Below are 19,308 nucleotides of genomic sequence, written 5' to 3' on the forward strand. Positions count from 1 at the left end.
GAGAAAAGTATGCAATTGGAGTCGACTATGTAGATGTCCTAAAGAATTCAAGAGATAGATCAGAACTTGTAGAAGGTAGCATAAACATGTTTCAATCAACATATTGAGCAGAGAGCAAGGAGTTGTTGCAAAGGGAGCTTTGAAGATTTATCTTATGTATTTTTTTGTTTGTAATGTGTTTATTATATTATCTTGTGTAGTGTTTGTATTGATTGATTTTATAATTTTGTAGAGGATTGATATGTTTTTGTTGATTTGTGTAGTTCTCCTTGGAGTCTAGTTTTAAAATGAATGAAAGTGTGGCTCTGAGAGGTTTAGGAGGTAGTGGCCTTCGTTTAGTATTGGTTGGACAAGATAAGGGTGGTGGCTAAAAATATAGTATATTGGGAGTGGTATCTCCATCTAGTGGTGGTTGGATAGTCCATTGGTGGTTGGGCGAGGCTTAATAGGAGTGGTGGCTTCCAACAGGTGGTGACTTGCAAATTCTTGTGAGTAGAGACTTCCTAGATGGTGGTGGCTAGTAATATTGTTCAAAGGGGTAGTGGTTCCTAACTAGTGGTGGCTAGTTGAAAGATATAAAATAATATATTCATATAACAATAAGAGAACGAGAAGCAGCACAACAAAAACAAGTGGTTTTTGTTCCTTTGAGGTTCCCACCAGGAATCATCGATGTCTTATGTGTTGAAAGTTTTTATTGTTTTTTGTTTATGTTTGAGGGTTTGATTTCTCCCTATGTGTTCCATATTGTTAATGGTTAAAATATTAATCAATTGGTGAAAATTTTATAAGTGCCATCACTACTGATTCATCCCTCCCCTCTTATAAGTAGTGATCTACATTTCTAACAAAAGGAGTTTCCTAGGATACCACTTGTTAGGATATAAAAACATTGGGGGGGGGGGGGGGGGGGGTGAATCAATATTTCATGAATATTACAAGTTATTGAAAGATGATAACTTTTCAAAATTTATAACTTTAACAACACATGCAACAAATCAAACACAAACAACACCACATAAAGATATCAATATTTTAGGTAGAAAGCCTCTTGTATTAGAAAACCACCAAACTATTATGTTTATTCTTCTTCTATATTAATTTAAGAATCCTCTCAATTGTAATCTTTAACTAGCCTCTACTAGAAAGGAGGCCATATTCCTTAGCAATGAGTTTTATTGGTCATGACCAACAAAGAGCCACTACTCATCACTTTTCTGAAAGATAGAACAATCCTCCACAATTTTCTCTTGAGCTAATTATTTAATCCCTACAAAACAATTTGAATGATACTTCCTTTCTGATCTCTATATTAACTCTCTATATTTTTTCACTAATCTGCTACAAACACTGAATAAAAAATACTTCTACACACACAATGCACAAGCTCTCTCTCACACACACAAAAGAACCAACCTCAACATCATAAAACATTCTGCTATAAGTAATTTTTTATAGTGATTAAAATAATAAATGCAATTAGAGTAATGTAGAGCTAATCATATATATTCATACATTATAGATTTGGTTAGGTTTATACTTTCAATTTCATTAAATGCGAGAGATTGGTCAACTTTAATCATCTTCTAGATGAAGAGCAACATTCCTCAATCTTTTTGACCAAATAGCAAGTGTAAAAAACATAGAAAAATCGAGTGGAATTAATTAAGTGTGTGTAAATTTCAAGAAATCCATCTACAACAATCTTCACTTGGATGAAACTTTCTCCCAAAGTCTATTGTTTTTCTGATAGTATGAACATGCCAGAGAAAATGTTGTTATTTTCGCCCTATAGAAAACTACTTTCTAGAGAAGATACCATAACACTTGAAGTTTGTAACCTCTTTCCACCAAATTTGTAGCGCAAATTTATGATAGTAATATGAAACCTTGAGACATTATAACAATCATAGAAGATCATTAATTAGACCAATATGAGGCATAGTGGCCACGATTACAAGGGAAATAGTTCTAAGCATTTGTTGACATCAATGGAAACACCATAATGCCAACAAAATGATCTGACGCTACGTCTAATTTTCCAGGCTCCACTGTAAATACAACAACCATTCGCAAATCTCCCCCCCCCAACCCCCCAACATGGGTATTTTGACGAGATACTTCAGTGCAGTCTATGTACAATTTTAACTTGCTACCTAGCAGATAATGTCTAAAATTTTGAGGTGCATACACCATCATGAGTCCCTCTCTCTTCATTGTGGTGTAGTTTTTCTACGTTATAGACAACTTCTTTCTCACAAAGGAGATGGGATGGTGTAATTATCCCTCCCTAGGATGTGCTAAAATCATTCCCAATGTAATAAATGAAGCATCGACATGCACATGGAACACCTTCTGCCAGTGTGGGAATACTAGAATTGGTGCGGTCACAAGCTTCTCTATTAAGGCATCTAGGGATTCTAACACCCATCATCCCACTGGAACCTTGTCTCCTTCTTCAACAAATTATCTAATGGGGCAGTTATATGTGTATATCCTTGAATAAACTTCTAGTAATACCTTATATTTCCTAGGATAGGATGCTACTTCCTAACTGATGTAGGTGGTGGTAGATCCACTATAACCAAAATATTGGCCAGATGCACTAGTAATCCTTTCTTGCAAACTATGTGTCCAAATAAAATGGCAAAAGGTAAGAAAAACATACAATTTTTTAATATTTAATGAAATCTGCATTTGTTTGGACTTTTTTATTATTAACCACAGAACCTCGATGTGCCTTTTTAAACAACTCAACACAATCCATTCATCCAAGTAAACTTTCTAGTGAACCTTGGTATTGCACCAAGGGTGCTGCAACTCCCAATGGCTCCTCAACTCTATTTATCAACCTAGGGTTTGTAAAAACTTCGAGGTGATAGTACTATATGCACAATAGATGGGATTCTACGCATGCCACCCTCAACTAGGACATTTGATCAATAGTGCTCCAAAACCATTCCTCCTACTGAATGAGAATGAAAACTAGTTATTGAAGGTGAAATCTAGAAGCTACCTCTAACTATGAAAATAAAAATGCTATTAAATTCAACTTGCAAATGATATGGACTCAATTCATGAAAAGACAGAGCTAAACTAGTAGTGGAAATGAAACTACATTATGTTGAAATCATCTATTTAGTTACAAGATCTACTTTGTAGAAAATAAGCTAACCTATCAAAACATAATTTGAGATTCTATGTAGCATCTAACTAGCTCACACTTTCATATAAATCAATGTTCTATTTGTGCCAAATATGTGATAAGGAAACTAACACTATTCTGATTTTGCAATGAACGAAAAGGAGGGTTTGGAGTGGCCTAGGAGGTTTCCTTGCTAATGCAATCATATTTGGGGGTCAACCTATGTAGAAATTTCTCTATAGATTAGCTAGCTCTGATACTATGTAGAAATTCTGCAAATTCTCTACAAATCTACCCCTAAGACCATGTAGAAAATCTGACTATAGATTAGCCTAATAATGCAATATACCAAAGAAAAATACTATAATCTACTTCTACTATCAAACTTGCAAAATATTAAAGATCATGCTGAATCAGAGCTAAACACATATAGCCATAAGAAGATGAATCAATGCACATGAAACACAGAAAATACTCAGGGGAAATCCTCATCTAAAAACCCCACTATCTGTATTATTATGCAAGGTGGAAATACATCAGAATTATGCAAAGCCTTAGCTCTCACAGCTAGCCAGCTCTCAATACAATCCTCTTGGATTCTCATAGGCAATCAAAGCTTCTCACAAGCCTTCTCCTCTGCCCTCAAAGCTCCTATTTCCTTGCACAATTCCTCTGGGATGATCTCCTTCACCCAGTGGAACACTGCTCTCACACACTTCTCTAACACACTGTCAGAACTATGCAATCCTCAAGGAACATTATTCCTTCTGCATGCTTGAGTTTCCTTTATAGGAGAAAACATGCAACTGATAGTACAATGTCCCTATCTTTAATCTCAACTGGGTCTTTCTCAAAATAGACATGCATGAGTTAATGATGAGAGAATCTTCAGTTAACTGGAGTACACTAGTTGGATGCATGCATGCATTAACTGACTGAACTCACAATTAGTTCCTCAAATAGTTTGGAACTAATTTAACTGGACTTAACTCAGTAAATTGAGCTAATTAATTACAACTCAAATACAACTCAATCTTATCTCCTTAATTAAGGGATAATCTCCTTAATTTAAGGGATAATCTCTTCAATTTAAGGGATAACTGTTGCATGACTTCACAAACAATTCTAACTTGAATTTCTCCAACTAATTAATCCATAATGAATTAATTAATTATTTCCAAGCAGCTGGTGAGAATAATTTCGAATTTAATTCACAATTTTAAATCAAGGAAAAATTAAAATTGGAATATTCTGGATTCTATTTTTATCATTTGTTGTTGTTATTTTCAACACTCCCTCTCAACAAGAAAGGAATTCAACTCGATCCCGATCTTGAACCTTTGGAATGTTCTGCATGCAACACATCTCTTGAGTTTTATAGCTCTAGCTACTTCAGAAACAAAAAAACATCCAACCTGAATCAGTATGATGCATCTGTCATCAAAGTCTCTGACTGCTATTGCCTCTGTCAACTGAAAACTTTGCGCTTCTGTTGACTCAGCCTTTCTACACTATTGCCAATCCTTCTCTACATTCTTCAGTATCTGACTTCTCTAGCCTCTGTCACTTTGATCTCTGGTTGCATCAATCCCACTGATTCCTCTAGCTATTATGTACTTTGGGCTCCCGTAGCAAGGTACGATCCATGAGATAAAACCTCTCAATGGACCCTGCCCAATTTCAGCCTTCTTGAGACTATCACTTCACATCAACCCACCTCACACCTGGAGGTATCGTTGAATGTGATCCCTCTGCTAACTCTAATTGTGGCTCCTCCACAATTGTCTGAGACTTCTTTTGGGACTGCATGTTGAGAGGTAATTTAGTCTCCCTCTCAACCACCAAGTCTCTAGCATTTGACTTGCTCCTCAAGGAATTTCATTCATCTTAAACCTCAAGAGCATACAGGTTCTTAACTCATGAACTGATCTGTTTCACTTGTCTCATGGTGATGTGTCTAAGGAAAAACTTTCCTTTACTGAAGATAACATTGTAGCCTTTGTCCTCCAACATCGCGACCAATACCAAGTCCTTCTTTAGTCCAGGCACATGCTTCACATCTGTCAAGGTGATAGAAGCTCCATGCTCCCTTTGAAAAGCAACTGTGCCCACTCCTTAAACACTATACCTTTCGTCGTCACCCATCTCTATACGCATCTTGAGGTCTTTCTCCTCGAAGGTACTGAATAAAATTTTATCGCCGGTCATGTGGAATGAAGCTCCACAGTCAAGATACCAACCATAACCCATCATCGATGTCACCATGCATGCGAAGAGGGTAAAGTCCATTTCGATCTAAGAGGCTAATGCCTCACCTTCCGATCCTTCCGAGGATCCCTTCTTGGACTTCTTCGATGGCCAATTAGTCACATAATGTCCCATCTCAATTTTTTATTTTTTTTTACTATATGATATGAATTCGATTTGCACCTACAACCTCGAACTTCAAACTTTGAATTCTCTTCTTCGTATACTGTTCATTGCTCTGATAAACTTGGCTCTGATACCGTGTAGAAATTTCTCTATAGATCAGCTAGCTCTGATACCATGTAGAAATTTATCTATAGATCAGCTAGCTCTGATACCATGTAGAAATTTATCTATAGATCAGCTAGCTCTGATACCATGTAGAAATTTATCTATAGATCAGCTAGCTCTGATACCATGTAGAAATTCTACAAATTCTCTACAAATCTACCTCTAAGACCAAGTAGAAAACCTGACTATAGATTAGCCTGATAATGCAATATACCAAAGCAAAATACTATAATCTACTTCTAATATCAAACTTGCGGAAGCTTAAAGATCGAGATGAATTAGAGGTGAACACATATAACCATAAGAAGATGAATCAATTCACATGAAACATAGAAAATACTCAGGGGAAAGCCTCAGCTAAAAACCTCACAATCTGTACTATCATACAAGGTGGAAATACATCAGATTTTCTACATGGTCTTAGAGGTAGATTTGTAGAGAATTTGCAAAATTTCTACATGGTATCAGAGCTAGCTGATCTATAGAGAAATTTCTACAACCTACTTCTAAATTAATTCCAAATGGCAGGAAAGATCAAAACTGGTGGTGAAACAGGTTGCTATAGGTGTGCTACACTAGGTTGCTATAGGTGCCATGTATTGCTACAGGAAGGTCTGTAACACTACAGGAACGTTGTCGAGAAGGTTTAGGAGGTGTAAATGATGGATTAAAGGTATTGAAAGGTGTATGGAGGTTGAGGTAGATGAGTGAAGGGTGAACAATGCCCCTATCCAATCTCAAAGTGTTTGGAAGGCCTGTTTTGCACTAGGAGGGATGCTCTTGGTGAACCTAGGAAGATGATATTTTTGACAAAAATTTTAGGAAAAAATTTTGGATTCATAAGAGAAGGTGATGAATTCCAAGATGGAGGTGATGGAGGTGTCATTACCTGCATATCCAAACATCCCTACAATCATCACATGCATATACCCCTTTATCATTGACAAAATGAAACAACTAGAAGTGGAAAAGATGAGTTGAATTTAAATGCCATCTAATCCATGCCAAAAATATGATTTAATCAATAAATAAACTCCTAAGTTATATAAAGCACATGTAAAATGGATGACTAACACAAATATTCTTCCAAGAAATCATAAACATGACAATCTTGGACTATGGTTGTAAATACTTCTATTCATGCTCCCATGAGAGATGAGGTAGAGGCTACAATCACATATTTTAATGGATTAATTTCTACTGAAATGAAAGAAACCAAATAATAATTTGAAACTAAAAGAGATACAAATACACAAGAGGGACCTAAGCCACCGGGGTTGGGACCAAACCCAAGATCTTCAACCCTCTGGAACTAACTCAGTGATGGATCAATAATTTTCTTTTGATTATCATTGAACCAATGTCTAATACATCACACAACAGTAAAAAATAACAATGCCAAGTCTTGAGATCAATAGCTACCTAGTTGAAAACAAAACTAGAATCCCAATGAGCTCTTTTATATGCTTATTTATACAAGAGGGTAGCTACTAGCAAATCCCTAGAAAATAGGAATGTTTGTCTCCCATAAATCAAGAATGGTGGATCTTGTTCCTCATTAACTCCACTTGCTTGGCTACTAATGACCTCATTTGCTTGGTTACCAATGACCTCGAGCTGGTGAGAGAGATAGTGTTGTGATATTGGGATGATGGAAGGAGTTAAAGAGGTAGACAACCCCCTATAATCTCTCATTGTTTTCAACTCTGAGCCCCTACATAGAAATCATCTCAAAATTTTCTCTATTTCTTGCAATTAAACCATATTAGGCCACATGACATAACAAACATCTTTTACCCTTCTCATTAAGCATAATATAACAAATAAAGTAAATAAATGTGAGAAAGAGATAGTTCTAAAGCTGGAGGATGGAATCGTGAACCTTATAATGTACCTATTGGTGAGCCTCATCATCACTCCCCTACTAAAATTGTTTCTCATCCTCTGAGAAACTTAGTCATCCATGTGTACTTCTCTCATGGCCTTGGTGGCCTCCCTAACATCCCAAGGCTCTTCATATGGCTTTCCTTATTGAGGATAGAAACTTGCATTCTTCCCTATTTATGTCCATTCTTTCTGCGCTTTTGCCTCATTTCTTCATTCTTGTACGCCTAGCAGCAAGGGTGGACTGCACTTGAGTCCTACCCACTTAACTTTCAACCTTTGCATGGTCCTCTTTTATAGTGATGTCCTCTCCAAGGCATCCCTTAGCCTTTTAGGAGAGTGATATTCTTTGATTTGGTGGCTATGGGATAAGGCATGCCATCTCCTCTGGAAGGCTTGCCGAATTTCTATTCCCAACAACTTGAATGTGTCTTCAAGATGTAGGATGGCTTGTTCTTGGTTGGAAAGATATTTAGGTGCTAAATCAACATCATTGGAGATGACGCTACGATTTATAATGAAAACCATTGGGCTCACTAGCTCTGCCCTAATATATGATGGTTCCTTTTCCTCCTTTTCCATTACTCTTTTCACTTCCTCAGCTCTTGCCTCCTCATGAGTCATCTAGGATACTAAGGCCATCAGCTGTGTATCCCCTAATCTTACATTGGGATCCCAAAAATTCATATATGTTAGAGTGAGGTTGTGTATGCAAAACTCAGCCAATTTTTCCTTGTCCTTTATTTTATCTTGTTTGCAAAACTCAATGAACTATTTGTAATCCTAAAAGGGAATAGATCCATGTTGTGTGAAGGTTTTAATATGGAATTGCAACCACTATTCTTTGAGAAAGAGGGCATAAGACTTTGATGGTTGTATGCACTATAATGCCTCCATGGAGAGGCGTTCCATTGTGGTAAGTTGTGTCTCCTTTTCCTGTAGCTTCTCTCTCAACCACATATTTTATGCCTATAGTTTCTCCCTCATTGTGGACTCTCTTATTCTCATATCACTTAATTCTATACTCCTTTCAAGGACCTTTTCTTCCATGAGGCCCACATCCTCTATCTTCTTAGATTTAGCAATTTTCATCCATATGTGGGTTCTTCCTTTTTCTGTTTCTAACTCATAAAAAGTGGGACTGCATATTTTTTGGGAATAATTCTCCCTGCTTCAGTGAATTTGTAGTAGGAGTTTAGGCTAGGTTGTGGACTAGGCTCTTGGAGCTCTAGGAAGTCCTTATCAAAGGTTCTCGGGGAGGTTTCTACCTCCTGTAGCTATTGTGGCACATATTGTCCCTCCTGTAGCACTCTATGTCCCTCTTGTATCATAATTTCTCCTTCCTGTAGCATACTTTTTCCCTCTTGTAGTTTCCCTTTTTCTTCTTGTTGGAAGGTTTTTGGTGTCTTGGGTTGTTTGAAGGACGTTCATCTGGTGTTAGGCCTTTTTACATATTCTATAGGAGTCTTTGTTTTTGGTATTGGAGAGGTGACTTCTTCATTTTTTACTTCAGTTGGTCCTACCTCCTCTTTCTTGCTTGGGGACTCCTCAATTATGATGGGGACCTTTGTGGGAGTTTGTGGCTATCCTTTCTTGATGTTGGTGCTTTTCCTAGTCTTAAAATATAGGGGGGCTTGCCTTTGTCTCTTTATTTTAGTTTTGACTGGGGTGCTTAAGGTAGCTAAAGTTGCAGCTACATCCTATTCAGTGGTTCATGGAGACAAACTTGTTTTCTTTGGGGGTAGCTTTGTTTCTCTGGGCTCAATAGTCTTCTTAGGACTTTATTTTTTCTATTCTCCCCCCTCTTATTTTTCATCTTGTGCTCCTCCTACCTCTACCTTTGTTTCTTCTTCTTCCTCTGTTTTCATCTTTGCTTCTTCTCCCAGCCTTTATGATTCTATCTCTTTTTCCTTTTCTTCTAACCCTACTGCTTCTTCCTATTTTATCCTTTCCCCTTCTTCTTCTTCCTCCATTTTTCCCTTTCTTCCTCCAACACTAGAGGCTGGGGTCTCACCTGGTGTGAGGGTTTGTGTCTCTATGAAGGTTTACCTATCCATGTCTATGAATTTGGACCAAAGGACATGGATTATCAAATTTCTCATGGCATCCACCACTATTAGTTTAATGATGCCATGGTGGCCTTGGTGTTTGTGTTTTCCCTCTCTCACTTTTTGACTCATTTCCTTATGGACTGTAGGAGGAAGTATGGCACACTAAGTCTTTGAGCAAGAGGCAATTCTGACTGGAACCTGAGTTCATGAGGTAATATAAAGTGGTAAGAATATATCACACTAATTCTTCGCTCACAGGATATGTATTTCATAATATGGTAGGCCACCTCATCCCAAGGATAAGGTAGGATTTCCCTCCTAACTCCATTCTTATGCTCAACATACTTTTCATTGGTAGTGAAGCAATTATTTTTCAGAATGACATTGGTGGCTTTGTCTTCTCTTCTTTACTTGATCCCTAGAGGTAGGGTTGTTACTCTGTTAATTATTTTGCACTGAGAGAGATAGCCAACCCCCTCACCATAGTGGTGGCACTGTCCTCTATTTTTTAATTCAGATCCATGGAAAATTCAAAAGCAAGGTCATCATCATACCCTTTCAATAACTTGAAGAATCCTAGCCACTGGTGTCTTCTAAAAATGTCTACCACAGGAGGGTATAGGTGGATTCTCTTGGTATATGATGGATCCTTCATGTTGAATCCTCCCCCCATCTCTTTTGTATGTTCTTAATTAAGTGATGGAGATATATTTCTTCTATAGCTTCAGTGTGTAATTTAGTGGCAGTAGTGAGTCAAAAATTCCTTGCTAATGAAAATTGCCTATGTTTCAATCATTGTACTACTCAAGATACTTCTTAATTTCACAATTAGATTGCCATTATCTATAGAGTTGGAGTAAAATTTGCATGGAATGTAATGGAAGGATGAAGGAAATGGTGGAACTTACTTCTGGTCAAGTAGTTTGGGATGAAGGTGGTAATTTGGAGATCAATTCAAACCCCTGTGGATTTTTCACCTTCTTAACCTTCCTCTAACAATCTCTCAACCCTCTTGTATTAGTTGTAGGCTTGCCTGCTATTATCTCTTAGAGGAAACCTGGCTGCAGGAAAATCTCCAAGGTAACCTCCAACCTCTTTTAGGTTGAAAGCTATCCCTTCAACCTAGAGAGGGATTTCTCCCTAAAACTCAACTACTCTAGGTCACTCTAGTAGTAGGTTTTGCAATTGAGTTCTATACCCAGATTTATTTCGTAGGATAAAATTTGGTTGGGAAGTTTACAAAACACACCATTCGGCATGGAATCCAATTCTAACAAGTAAAGCTATAGATCTAATAAGTACGATACAAAAAGGATGATAGCATGAAATCCTTTGACAAATTGAGAGTTTGGAAGAAAAGAACTAAATGAGACAAAATATATAGTTGATTGATTTAACAAATACTAATGGCTGAGAAATTTGAGAAAGAGCATAAATGAATCCATATCTCATACACTGACATTTCCAGACATGAAGAAAAGTTTTTATAACAAAGAGAAAATTGACAAGGTACTACAACACATGAATTTCCTATAAAATGCTCATCAAAAGCTATAGTATATTTAATACTGCTTAAATATACTAGAAAGATTTTTTATTTTATTTTATTTTATTTTATTTTATTTTATTTTATGTTTTATTTTTTATTTTTATTTTATTTTATTTATTTGTTTTATTTTATTTTATTTATTTATTATTTATTTATTTTATTTTTATTTTTATTTATTGTTATTATTTTTTTATTTTTTTATTTTATTTATTTATTTATTTATTGTTTTTTTATTTTTTTTGTTTTTTCAGTAAAATCCAATGTATTTTCATTATTTAGAAATTGTCTTTACAGGAAAGACTGCAAACTAAAACAAGTTTCTAGGAAAAATTAATTGCAAAATCTAAAAATAATAATATAATTTATCAAATACATGCATATAGAAAACTTCCTAATCCTATATGAATTTAAAGATCATGTTGTTGTTGGAGTCATGGCTAAAGATAAAGATCAGCAAGTTGAATTTAGTGAGGTGGCATCCAAGTCAACAACTTCCATGAGATTTTTCCTCATGAAATCTTGAAAAATAGTGTTCAGGGATCCCTTCGAAAATCCAAATCCGTGATAGTTTTTAGAAAACTGAGAGGGGTGTTTCGAAATGGGTCTGTTTTGGACAACAAACTCTTTCAGTTTCATAAAATTTGTTCTGTTCTGTCTAGAAAGCATACCTGAAATTACTGTGATGTACAGGAAAAATAAAGTTTTAACTGGAAATTTCGTTGACAGACTGACTGTCAGCATTTCCTTTCTTCATGTTGTTTTAGAATTTGCTGACAGTGGGAATGTCATCTCCTCCCTATTCTGCTATAATTTTTGCTAGATGTTAGGATATATGTCCAACAAATACTGTGCTTTGGGCTCATAATGATTTTCTTTACCTCCTTTTCCCATTGCATTGTGTGGTGTTCATAGGATTCAATCCTGAATCCATGTGAGTAAAACAGGTTAAAAAATGCCAAGTGTGATTAACTCCAAACTGAAAAAAATATTACTGACTGTACATAGTAAAATATATTGACATGCGAAACAAAATATTACAACGATGTGGATGAATGATTACAAATTTGAGGTGATAATTACAAACGAGGTTTGTATCATATGGTAAAATGATTACAATAACATTCACTCATAGCGATCAAGAACACTTATTAGCCAATACTTTTTTACCACATCGAGCCGAATAGAGACACGTTTTAAGATATTGTTGACGCTGATGTGGTCAGCATAATCACAACCTTTCAAATTTAAAATTTTGTTTTAGCGTTGACGGTTGGCCTGTCAGTCAAAATGGAATTGTTGATGAGCCTATTGTCAACACATTTCTTTAGCAGACTATATCTATCATTAATTTCCCTATTTATTACATCAAAAGCACTGACACTGAAACTATCAACATTTTATGAAAAAACATTTAAAAATAAAGTTTATTGTGATGACAGTTGGCTTCACGGGGATGTTGTCGATCATAGATGGAAAAAATAACCCCATATATTAGAGGCATGATCCATTGGGCGACTCCTAACCAGTAACCATGCAAACTGTAAACTATACCGCACTGCAAATTGAAAACTGAAATTGAAAAAAATGTTTAGAGTGTTGAGCTTATTGGCACACCAATCTATCCTAAACTGCTGAAATGAATGATCAATCAAATAACACAAAAATTCCAATGCAACCAATCTAGTAGCTTCTTAAATACCGTGCCTTTTTTACTGTGCTTCAACAAAATCAAAACTGGATATTATAGTGGTGAAGGAAACTCATGATGTAATTTGTATCCACAGTGAAAACATGGTTGACAATTCAAACTAAAAAAACCATCCATGTGGTCAACTGTAGGATCATAAAAATGATGATCTATCTGATGACCCTCAAGGTATTCAATGACTGGATAATCATGGTTGAATTTCTCAGATCTATTTTCTATTTCAAATTCATTATCCAAAATAGAAAATTCCCCACTCTCAATAATAGAGGGAAGCAATATGGCTTTTCGTTGTTGTTGAGAAGAAATTCCAAAAGAATGATATTGATATGGAAAAATTTGTTGATCCTCTAAGATTACAAGCTCTATCTGAATTTCCTTGGAATACTTTTCTAGGAAATGAATATTTTCTTCCGAGCTACATTCGCATGACTCTAAAAAAGAGGGAAAAAATGCATAATTTTTTTTACCCACTTCACCATCAATATAGCCATCATTCCATTCTCTAAAACCTTGAATGGAAACCTGATCTACTACAAATTCTTCTTTCTCTATCCATGTTTCCAAGAAGATAACCCAAAATATTGTTATGGGTATTATGGACTTCGGAGACAAACATTCAATCCAATTTTGGCACTTCCCTTGGAATGAATCATAAAATAATCTCATGTATACATCTTCACACTTGAATTTAATAGGATTAGTTAAGTCACAAAAATTTGGAGTATGTTTCAAAGTCAGGGACAAATCGTCAACACTATATTTTGGTCTATTTCTCATAAAATATTCATCTTTGGGTAGATGATTAGAAAAACCAGGAATAACTGTAAAATCTAAACTTGCATACCTTGAAAAGATAGTTGCAACATCTGATTTCTTCATTGCCCTAGTGAAATAACCATTGAATCATCTGATCTATGAATCCTTCTGACAATGGAGTCGCCATGGAAGCTTCTAACTCTGGATTCTTGAAAATGGAGTCACCATAGCAAGCACCTTGCAGCCAAAACTAATATCCAAATATTTGTTTTCCCTCAAAGATCTGATCTTCAATAATCAAATCGATTGGGGAAAAAATGTGCCTTTCATTCCCTGACAATGACGCCAAAATGTTACCTATTGGAGGAAACCTAGCTGCGAGAAAACCTCCAAGGTAACCTCAAACCTATTTTAGGTTGAAAGTTGGCCCTTCAACTTGGAGAGGGATCTCTCCCTAAAACTCAACTACTCTAGGTCATTGTAGTAGTAGGTTGTGCAATTGAGTTATGTGACCATATTTAGTTCATAGGATAGAATTTGGTTGGGGGGTTTACAAAACACAACATTGGGCATGGAGTCGAGTTCTAACAAGTAATGCTACATATCTAATGAGTAAGATGCAAAAGGCATGATAGCAGCAAATCCTTTGACAATTTAAGAGTTTGGAAGGAAAGAACTAAAATGAGATAGAATTTATAGCTGATTGAGGTAAAAAATACTACTGGCTGAGAAATTTGAGAAGGAGCATAAATGAATCTAGATCTCATACACTAAAATTTCCATACATGAAGAAACATTTTTATAACAAAGAGAAAACTTACAGGGAACTACCACACATGAATTTCCTATAAAATTCTCATAAAAACCTATAATATATTTAAGACTTCTCAAATATACCATAATGAAAATGTTTTTAGTAAAATCCAACCTCTTTTCATTCTTTATAAATTGTCTTTATAGGAGATACTGCAAACTAAAACAAGTTTCTAAAAAAACTTAATTAAAAAAATCTAAAAATAATGATTTATTTTATCAAATACATGCATATAGAAAACTTCCTAATCCTATCTGCATCTAAAGATCATGTTTTGGTTGGGGTCATGGCTGGAGATAAGGATCAGCAAGTTGAATTTTGTGAAATGGCATCCAAGTCAACAACTTCCATGAGATTTTTCCTCAGGACATCCTGAAAAATAGGATCCAATGATCCATTCAAAAATATAAAATCATGACAGTGATTAAAAAAACGAGATATTTTTTTCTAAATGACTCAGTTGTGGACAAAAATTTCTTTCAGGTTCGTAAAATTCATTCTCATTTGTCTAGAAAACGTGCCCTAAATTACTGTGTTGTAAGGAAAAAAAGTTTTAGCTAGCGATTTTGCTAACAGACTGACTGTCAGCATTTCCTTTCTGCCTGTTGTTCTAGAATTCAGTGATAGTGGGAATTTCATTTCCTCCCTACCCTACTATAATTGTTGTTGGATGTCAGGATATATGTCCAACAGATCTGGTGCTTTGGGCTCAAAACAATTTGCTACACCTCCTTTTCCCATTGTGTTGTGTGGTCTTCCTGGGATTCGATCTTGAATCCCTGTGAGTAAAACTAGTTCAAAAATACCAAGTGTGATTAACTCCAAACTGAAAACAAAGATTACTAACTATACAGGGTAAAATATATTGACGTGCAAAACAAAATATTACAGCTATGCGGGTGAATGATTACAAATTTGAGGTGATAATTACAAGCGACGTTCATATCATATGGTAAAATTATTACAATAACATTCACTCATAGCGTCAAGAACACTTATTAACCAACACTTTTTTGCCCCTTCGAGCCAGATAGAGACATGTTTTAATGATATCGCTGACACTAACGTGGTCAACATAATCACAACCTTTTAAATTTAAAATTTTGTTTTGGCACTAAGGATTGGCTTGTCAATCAAAATGGAATTGTTGATGAGCCTGTTGTCAGCGAATTTCTTTAGAAGACTATATTATATCACTAAAATGTTGATAGCCCCACTATATGTAATTTCCCTGTTTATTACATCAAAAGTGCTGACACTTAAACGACAACCTTTTCTAAAAAAGCCTTTAAAAACAAAGTTTATTGTGATAATATGTATAGTTGCTTCCTGTAGAAATTGAAGAATGGGGTTAGAAACTCCTCGATGGCACACCAAGCTTGTCCTCTCCCTAACTATTTTTGAAATGAGTGAGAATGCAAAAGAACCTAAGCCCAAGTACATAATATGCCATTTTTGGGTCAAGGCCTGGAGCGTTGTGATGACCAAGAAGTCACATGGGGTTTCCTCTTTCGGACCATTGTCCCCACTCTGAGTAATTTTTTCTCCTTTCTTTGTAATCACCACCCATTATTTGTGTTCCCAACTCAACTAATGTGATATCTCCACATTTCATGAGTGCTTACCATCATTTTTGGCTCACTAACCGAGGGTGGCCAAGTTAACTGACCACCTCTGGCTTATTAAAACATCCCCTCTTGACATTTACACATTTTCGTTATTCAGACATAGGGAGGAGGTAAGATTTTGTTATAATTGTGCCTACCTCATGATCGAATTGTTGTAGGGATTTGCATATTGGAGCTTGACCAAATTATGGGCATCGAGGGAGTTGACTTGCTGGTTTATTTCTTGTGTAGTTCTTCATTTCTCCTCATGATACTTGACTTCTTTTTTTGTTTGTGTGCAGATACCTTTTTATGCCCCTATACCAATAGGTGTCATATATCATGATTGACTTGATCTTGTCTTGAAATATGTTCATACCTTTACTTGTTGCAAAGGTTTTCCATATTTGTGAAAAACAAAAAATTAAAAAATGTAAAGCGGGTATGCCCTAGAGAAAGAATAAAAGGGTAAAAAGAATAAAGAAAAGGTCAAAAAATGAAAGAAAATGAACCCCAACAAAAAGAAAAGACCATGAAAGTGTGCAAGTCTAAATGCCACTACTATTTACTTTTATGTATAATAAAGATTGTGTGCAATTTGTCACCTATGCCACAATCCATGGTAACCAAACAATTTAAACTTGGTTATTTCATGTTTTCAATTTCATGTTTTAGAAATAGAGAATAAAGATCTAACCAAACAGTGTAATCTTGGCAGATAAGTAGATAGGTAGAGTGAAAAAGGAGCTCAATAGTTTAATCTGAGCCCTTGGATTTAATAAGTGTAGACTTAGATAAGCATCACTATGTAAAAGAAAAGAAAAGTTTGATAAGGGTTTGCCAGTCTAAGTGCACCCTAATAAAGGAGTAAAAATGCTAGGATAAAGTAGGTAGGGTAAGTAGAAGATGGTTGCAGAATAAATGTGTGGTGAATGGTTAAGTTTAATGCTTAAATATTTTACTTTCATCACTAGGCAAAGGCATGTATCACATGGAGGCACATCAACATTCAAAGTCAAAATAATTAATTTCCCTAATCATTCCCCTAAAATCTTTACTAATTCCTTAAGTGCTAAAGGTAATTGCCAAAGTTAGAGGGGCTCAGAGCATTTCTCTGACTTTTATAGGGACTGGACCCTTAGCCCAATAATTGGAAATGCATGAAGTACTTAAGTCCCTTTCATCAACATTACCCCCCCATAAGATCACTCATTCCTTTGATAAAAATTTTCTTAAGTAAAACCCTATTTTACTTAGTGAAATTGAAATAAATCCCCATAAAAACTCCTTTTATACACTTTAGCCTAAGTCAATATGTTATATATTGAAATATTTTCAGAAAACATTGGACTTAGTGCTTTTTCATTCATTTAATCATATTAACCACTAATGTTTTATTATATAATTCCCTAATAAAGCAAAATTACCTACACATGTATTATATTACTATACAAAACCCCAAATCACTATATATCCCACCCCTTGGTTAAAGATAACCATAAAATAAATAAATAAACGGGATTAATTAACTAATATGTAGTTAATTAATAACCCAACCTCGCCACCATTTAATGAGGATTAATTACGTCATTAGGACTAATTAATAACTCTATAACCAATCAAATCAACCCCGATATGATTAATCTCTTTAATTTATATTGGGCCCGCCTTCCATATCTGCCAGTGACTTCATCTCCCTGACCACCGTCCGATCGGATCCTGCAGATCCGACGGTCATCGCGCATATCGCACGGGCCTCTATGGTCGACTTTTAGCATGCGATGGTGAGCGGTTTCATGAATAGTACCCATGCTACGTGTCAAGCAGCATATGGAATTGTGTGGTCCCTCCCTAATATCATTTACCCTCCAAAAGCGGTGTGATGAAACCCACTTACCGCCTCCCGCTAACGACAAAACGTCCAATCGCCCCTCCGCTGACGCCACCTATCCATGTCACGAACCCACCAAAAGCTCTGACTTTGCACAAAAAACAAAGTTAAAATAGTTTTCGTCCTTATTCCATAAACCCATGCATGCAACCAGAAAGTGAAGTCAATGAGCTTGTATTCCAACCGTCAGCCACCCCGGAATTTGTAGTTCAACGCCGCTCCAGTCTACCATTTGCGCCCAATGAACTAGAACTCCATTGCCAATCACTCAAAAATAGGTATTTACCAGTCTCCTTCTAGAAATCCTGTAAATACTTAATTTCCTTTGTAATTACGTTGAAAACCCCAAAATTCATTGTCATTCAGTTGCGAAATTTAAATTGAAGACTCCCAGGACCCCCTGTTTCACCAACTCTACTCAAAAACCCCATTTCCATCTCTGAATCCACAAGAACCAGAAATGGAAACCCCCTTGGTCCTTAATGTACTTCCTATCACTACTCCACATAGACATTTGGATTATCTGCCCTTAGCAGATAAATATTTTCAAATAGAAGATCTTGAAACTGATAATAACTCCTTGAAAGTATTTTGTCAATTCCGGGACAATTACATGAATGGCTCTGATACCATAGCACTTTGGGAATCAAATCTCCCAAGGTATATGCTCCCTTTTGTGCACATTTTCCCTGACATTATCCATTAATGTCAAGCCAATTATAATCCCACCCTCAAAGCAATAATGTCCCCCAATCAAACTATTCTCTTCACAATCACTGCAGACTCAATCAATGAAATGCTACAGTTTCAGCCCAGTCAAAACCTCACCCCCATTTCCATTGGGGAATTGCTAGAGAAAGCTTCTAAAATGTCAAAGTCCTAACTTAGTCACCTTTTCCACACTTTCATAGACAATGATCACATACCCAAAAATCCTCCTCTCTATCTAACATGTTTTTTCATTGAGATAAGCAAAAACATTGTTAATATGATTGTTGTTGTAATGGGTTTTAATACCAGTGAGTTTGTTGATGAATTGACCCTAGCTTTCATGTCCATATTTACCCCTAGTCAGCCTTCTGCTAGCAAATACAACTATGTTGCTTTCATTGTTGAGAAAATCCATGACCAGTTCATGAGAATGGAAAATGAAAAGGTATTCAAGTATTCTACATTCATATATCACCTTTTCCTTTACTATCAGTCTGAAAAATTCCCATTCTCTATGATTAAACTTGATGCCAGAGGTAATCCCAGATCAGTCATTTTCTGGAATTCCATCTTCCACTACTCATATACTTGTCCCTATTCATACAATGAATTCATTAACCAGTTTTTCCACCTTGTGACCACCATGCTGACTGG

This window comes from Pinus tabuliformis, chromosome 2_2 (assembly GCF_031772625.1).
Source record: "Pinus tabuliformis cultivar Carrire ecotype Pingquan chromosome 2_2, CPIR1, whole genome shotgun sequence".
Lineage (NCBI taxonomy): Eukaryota > Viridiplantae > Streptophyta > Pinopsida > Pinales > Pinaceae > Pinus > Pinus tabuliformis.